Raw genomic sequence first — 6,800 nt, 5'->3', positions numbered from 1 at the left:
ACCATTTTACTATTAGAAGGTACCACTTTTTAGCCTGAATGTATATCAGCAACAACCATTTCATTTTTCAATGGGTCTTTTTAACCTGTTGAACTATTAAGACATAACCAGTTCTAAATGGCTTGTGTCAACACCTCTTGAAAGGTACAGTTCTCCCCAGACTAAGGATGGTGTGACCACATATCTTGCCTTAGAGTCCTTCTTCTAGGCTCTGGGCTGGTGCAGGAATGAAGTTGACACACTGCATCAGAGAATCATGGGGTTGGAAGAGACCTCAAGAGGTCATCAAGTCCAACTCCCTGCTCAAGCAGGACCAATCCTAACTAAGTCATCCCACTCAGGGCTTTGTCAAGCCAGGACTTAAAAACCTCCAGAGATGGAGATTCCACCACCTCTCTAGGTAATGCATGCCAGTGCTTCGCCATCCTCCTGGTGAAATAGTTTTTCCTAATATCCAACCTAGACCTCTCCTACTGCATCTTGAAACCATTGATCCTCATTCTAGCTGTGTCTACACATGCACGCTACTTCGAAGTAGCGGCACTAACTTCGAAATAGCGCCCGTCACGGCTACACGTGTTGGGCGCTATTTCGATGTTAACATCGACGTTAAGCGGTGAGACGTCAAAGCCGCTAACCCCATGAGGGGATAGGAATAGCGCCCTACTTCGATGTTCAATGTCGAAGTAGGGACAGTGTAGTCATTGCGCGTCCCGCAACATCGAAATTGCGGGGTCCTCCATGGTGACCATCAGCTGAGGGGTTGAGAGACGCTGTCTCTCCAGCCCCTGCAGGGCTCTATGGTCACCGTGTGCAGCAGCCCTTAGCCCAGGGCTTCTGGCTGCTGCTGCTGCAGCTGGGGATCCATGCTGCATGCACAGGGTCTGCAACCAGTTGTCAGCTCTGTGGATCTTGTGTTGTTTAGTGCAACTGTGTCTGGGAGGGGCCCGTTAAGGGAGCGGCTTGCTGTTGAGTCCGCCCTGTGACCCTGTCTGCAGCTGTGCCTGGCACCCTTATTTCGATGTGTGCTACTGTGGCGTGTAGACGTTCCCTTGCAGCGCCTATTTCGATGTGGTGCTGCGCAACGTCGATGTTGAACGTCAACGTTGCCATCCCTGGAGGACGTGTAGACGTTATTCATCGAAATAGCCTATTTCGATGTAGCGTTCACGTGTAGACGTAGCCTCTGTCATGTATAACTACTGAAAACAGACTCGCTACAGGCTCTTTGCAAACGGGTAGTTGAAGGCTCCTATCAAAATCACCCCTCACTCTTCTTTTCTGTAGACTAAAAAGCCTAAATCCCACAACTGCTCCTCATAAGTCATGTGCTCCAGACCCCTAATAATTTTTGTTGCCCTCAGCTGGACTCTCTCCACTGTGCTCACATCCTTTTTGTAATGGGGGCTGCAGAACTGGACATAATACTCCAGATGCGGCCTAACCAGTGTTGAATAAAGGGGAATAATCACTTTCCTTGATCAGCTGGCAATGTTCTGACTAATGCAGCCCAATATGCCATTATCCTTCTTGGCTACAAGGGCATATTGCTGACTTATATCCAGCTTCTCATCCACTATAATACCCAGGCCCTTTTCTGCAGAACCGCTGCTTAGCCAGTTGGTCCCCAACCTGTATCAGTGTTTGGGATTCTTACGTCCTATGTGCAGGACTCTGCACTTCACCTTGTTAAACCTCATCAGATTTCTCTTGGCCCAATCCTCCAATTTGTGTAGGTCACTCTGCATCCTATCCCTACCCTTCAGTGCATCTACCTCTCCCCCTAGCTTAGTGTCATCCACAAGCTTTCTGAGGGTGAAACCCATCCCCCCTCATTCAGATCACTAATGAAGATGTTGAAGAAAACCGGCCCCAGCAACTACCCTTGGGGGACTGTTTGATATTGATTGCCAACTGGACATCGAGCTCTTAAGCTCAACACTCGAGCCAGCTCTCTGTCCACCTTACAGTCCGTTTATCCAATCCAAACTTCTGTATCTTGCTGACAAGAATACTGCGAGAGACTATCAAAAGCTTTGCTCAAGTCCAGGTATAATATATCCAACTACAGGTTCAAATTCCAGCAGGGCTGTCTAAGTCCTTTGTCTTTCCGACACATGGAATTTGAATTCGGCAGTTCATTGGGACAGGGAAGAGAGGGGGAAGGCAGATTTCAGGTAAAACTGGTACTGAGTATCTTTCTGCTCAGCATAGGCATTTAAGGCCCCCCATAGGCCTGCTGACAGGGGTGGGAGGTGCCCTGGGGTTCAGCAATTCAAAAGGGCCCAGGGCTCCTTCCTTCTAACATAACAGTGGCAGCGGCCAGAGCCCCAAGCTCTTTAAATCACCACCAGAGTGCAGTGGTGCTCTCAGGGCTTGGCTGGGGGCAGGGTGCCCTCTGGGCAGTGCTGAGGGCTGACTGCCTCAGCTCCTCCCCTTGCAGGGGAACACAACCAGCCCCCCTCATCCTGCCCAGGAGACTGTCAAGTCTGTCACCTCTCCAAAAACCCCAGTGTGTGAGTGATTTTTCTGTCAATAGCTATGCTGTGCGTTGGTCTCCTGTGGGACGCCACTTTGAGAAGGCAGACTCCATTTTGTGAAGAGGTCAGGTGACAGGAGCACTGGCAGGCTGGGTCAGTCCAGGTTCTTTTTAATCACAGAACTTTTGCGCCATTGGTCAAAGACCCTGCCTGTCAATCAAGGAGGGGGGGCATTGAGCAGCCATAGAACAGCGGTTAAGCAGCAAATTAAGATCCAGCTGCAGTTGCATCTGAGCAGTTCCCTCAGACAGCCACCACAAGGAGTCAGTTCCATCTTGTCGTCTCCCATCAGCAAGCTAGTGAAGCTGTTCTCCATCTCTTCGCAGGGTCTCCCTGGTGTTCCTCCCAAAGAGCTTTCAAATAGCTCACTGGTAGACGGTCCTAGGCTTCACACTGCCCGTCCTTGCCATTGACTTTCACATTATTCTCCTTCTTGCCTGGGGTCTTCTCTATTATCTTCTCTTTTCTTCTCCATTGGATATTTTGGGTACTAGGCTTCAGGCCTAATTATCTGTTCTGGTTACTATGGGTTGTGGTTATTGTAAGTTATAGTCGTTGTGTGTTATGTTACGGACACTGTGTTAAGTGAATCATTATTTCCCATTCCCTACTTATTGTAAATTTGTCCCTTAATACATGGTTTAAAACACATTTTAGTGTCCATTTCTTTCTAATTTAATCTTAATTTACTTTAATTGGGTGTGACCCTCACTGGTGACAAATACAGCATTGGCCAGGAGGCCTGCGCTTCTGAAACAGGGACAAACTAGCTTTGGGGCTTGCTCAGATTTCATAGTTGCCTGCATCCTTGAGGTAACAGCAGGCTGGTTGTATAAAAAAAAACCCTTTTTCTCTCTCTCTTGGGGTAAAAATTGCCCTTGTCCATGTGTATTATAGTGTAATGCCTGCCTGGTGCTTCCCTCTGCCTCAACCATAGCTCTATTTCAGGGGTGAAGCAACTTGCACATTGATACAGTTTGCAAACACTTTTGAGATTTGTTGGGACGAAGATCACTACATTAATACCTGCTACTGCTCCCCACCCATAAAAAGGCAAAACATTTAGTGGTTGTTGTAGTGGTGGCAGCGAGACAATGAGTACGATCTGACAACAGAAGATGAAGGAAAATGAAAATTCACCATCCAAAGCCAGTGAACATTGAGATTCTAGTGATGATCATTTACATTCCCAAGTCAGCAACTAAGACGGAAGGGAGAATATTGCAATGTCAATCCTATTACAGTTTTCCATTTGCATTCAGAAGCTGATTCATACTGGAATGCAAGGGCAAATAAAACTGACAAGTTTGAATCGAAATTCTGATTTGGGTTACAAGTACGTACACGTATTGTTTCCCAGTGTGCAATTTCATTGCCTTACGCAGCTTTTGTAGGCTGTTACAGCCCTATTAGTTTTTATAGCAACTTTGTGGGGTTGTATGACACTGCCTGACTATTGCCACAGAGAGAACAATGGATTTCAGTCACATTTGTTCACCTCTTAAGACTAAAAGGTCATATAGCACCATAATGGTTCGTTAGGGAAGCCTTGGCAGTGGAGGTTCCAGCATTTGGGATGACAAAGCTACACCTTACCTTTCCTTTATGTTCCTGGGATTTAGTTTAAAGCTCTAGAGATGCCATGTGAGCTAAATCTACTTCAAATGCCTTCTGAATATGCAGTAAAGATGAGGGGCTCATGCAAATCATAAGGAAGCCATTGACTGTATAGAGCTCTTCTATCAGCATGCTCCCACCTGCCATCTAGTCCTCTCCCCTGCAGCCTGACCTTTGGTCCACACGGTCATGGGTGAGTTAGAATCGTGACCCCTGCGATAGAATAAATCCAAGTTAGGCTTGCCTGGAGCTATTGGTATATGCAGGCTGAAATTCAGGGCAGAAAGGAAGGGGAAAGACACATCAGTAGCTCTAGGCTATGTCTACATTACAGTGATCTGTAGACAGAAGTCACATTGGAAGAGAACTTCTGACAAAACTTCTATCAACAGAGTGCATCCACACACAAAAGTGGATTGAAAAAGGTGTCTGTTCTGTCAACAGAGTGGCTGAACTGTCTGGCGGCCAACCGGAAGCACTTCAGACAAGTCTCCCCGGTGACCCGGGAGCCCCGTCTGAGCATCCACATGGCTTTTTGTTGACCCATACTGTCGAGAAAGGCGTTCCGCCTTGTGGGGGAGAGGGAGAAGGCTGTTGCCAAAAGTGGGTTATGTCGATGGTATGTTGACAGGACGCAGTTTTAGTGTGGATGCTCAGTGAGGTTTATCAACAAAAACTCCAGTTTTGTCAAAAACCCTCCAGTGTACATGTCGCCTTATTGACCTGAGAGTTTGGCGCTTGCTTAGGCATCCATCCAATAGCGACGAGCTGCAAACTCCCATAACATAGCATCTGTTCAAAACCTACCAGTCCTAATGTCAGAGCAGAGAGAATGCAGCTCAGCGGGGAAGTGCCATGGCAGAGGCACTTCAAATATAATCCAAATATACAATTTTACCAATAGCAACCAATGCTCAAGTCAAGGTGCAATGTGTTTTATTCACTAACCTTAAAGAAACAGCTCAGCCCCCTCTGTCTGTTTAGTCAGCTTGGAAAGAATCACACAGCTTATCTGCCTGCACAGGAGCATTCACTCATTGCCTCATTTCACTATTTGCCATTGCTGACTTTAGGGAATGGCCAGAACCATCCTTGCAATACAGGAAAGTTAGATGGGAACATCACACCAGTGGCTGTTTGAGCTAATGAAATCCTTCAGTGCAGAAATGATCCACGCAGGCCTGTGAGCCCCTGGCTGGTGGAATTATAAACAAATCAGCGCTTCCTGAGGCTGGGAAGCCATTTAAAGCCAGACTCTTGCTGTAATACCTCCATCCCCATTCAACTAGAGGATGTGTGCTTCAGATAAGCCTGGACATGGTACCAAGATTAATGGTGAGTGGGTCAAGGACTTCTGCTTAGATAGTTCTTGTTTCTGTAAACAATCTGTCCTAGGACACAGCACTTATGCTCCACCTAGACTGAATTCACAAGCTTTTAACAGCCCTTCATTTGGCACTATTATGAAACAAAACATGCGTGAAAAAAAATCTAAATGTAAAAGTCATATTAAAAACAAAGTATTTAGGAGGCAGGGCAGTCAGCTCTGACTTTAGCACAGCTGGGGGATTGTTCCATTTCCCCAGGTGGTAAATATTCTACTGGAAATATACTAATTAGCATGCACACAATTCATCCATCAAGATCAAAGCACTTCAAAATGTGAGATATCCCCAATTTATGGAGGGGGAAACTAAGGCACAAAGCTTGAACTTTCCCAAATCCACAAAGCTGGGCAATGGCACACATGGGAATACGACCTACCTATCTCCTCTATTTCTGTATCTTCCCCCTTGGGTCATGTGGCCTGCAGACTGGTTATTGCCTCTAATGTTCTAGTTTGGAAGCCAAAAATTGTCACCCTTCTATGCACCAAAGAACATTCTGGTCTGTCTTTTTCCACCTAAGTATCTAAAACAGGGATGTTAATGTACAATCACCAGGAACTATTACTAAGGGTGAACTGGCTACAGAGTTTCCAGGTTTCAATGGCAATATTGTTTTATGGGAAATGTTTTCTGCTGCTCTTTAAACAAAACAATTATGCTTCTAGCTTCCTAGAGAGCAAAGTTAATAATAAGGCCACCGGCGCACACGGTCTAACTACAAATACAACATGAGGAATAGAATTTTTTACTGTCAACTCCAATAGAAAGAAACAGTTAAATAAGCTGATCCAACTAGCTCAGATAGGAGAAGAAATTCCGATATTTTACTTGATGGGGTTCAGTACAAGATAACCTGGACTAACATTGTAGGTTGTGCATTAGAGAAGTGTTACAGCTGCTTGTTCTAAAATGGATGACCAGCAGCTGGTCTGTGGAGCCACATCAGTTGTATCTACAAGGAAAGGTTAGAGCAACAGTGGATGGTGAGACCTCCAGGTTAGGGTCACACGGGGCATGCTGGAACATGAATGCCGCGCCTTCTTTGTCTAGAGAAGATGTATAACACTCCACTCCTTGAACACACACTTTTTAAAAGAACAATCATGTATCCTGGAAGTGGTAAGCACAGACCATATATTTTCAGGAAATGAGAGCTGAACTTGGGAGACAAAGGACTTGTCCTTTGAATATAACCACAGTCAATAGATCCCATCCTTGCTGCTGTTTCCATCTTGCCTGTGACAGATTACACTGG

The sequence above is a fragment of the Carettochelys insculpta genome, chromosome 7, assembly GCF_033958435.1.
Source record: "Carettochelys insculpta isolate YL-2023 chromosome 7, ASM3395843v1, whole genome shotgun sequence".
Classification (NCBI taxonomy): Eukaryota; Metazoa; Chordata; order Testudines; family Carettochelyidae; genus Carettochelys; species Carettochelys insculpta.
This window is presented reverse-complemented; position numbering follows the sequence as displayed.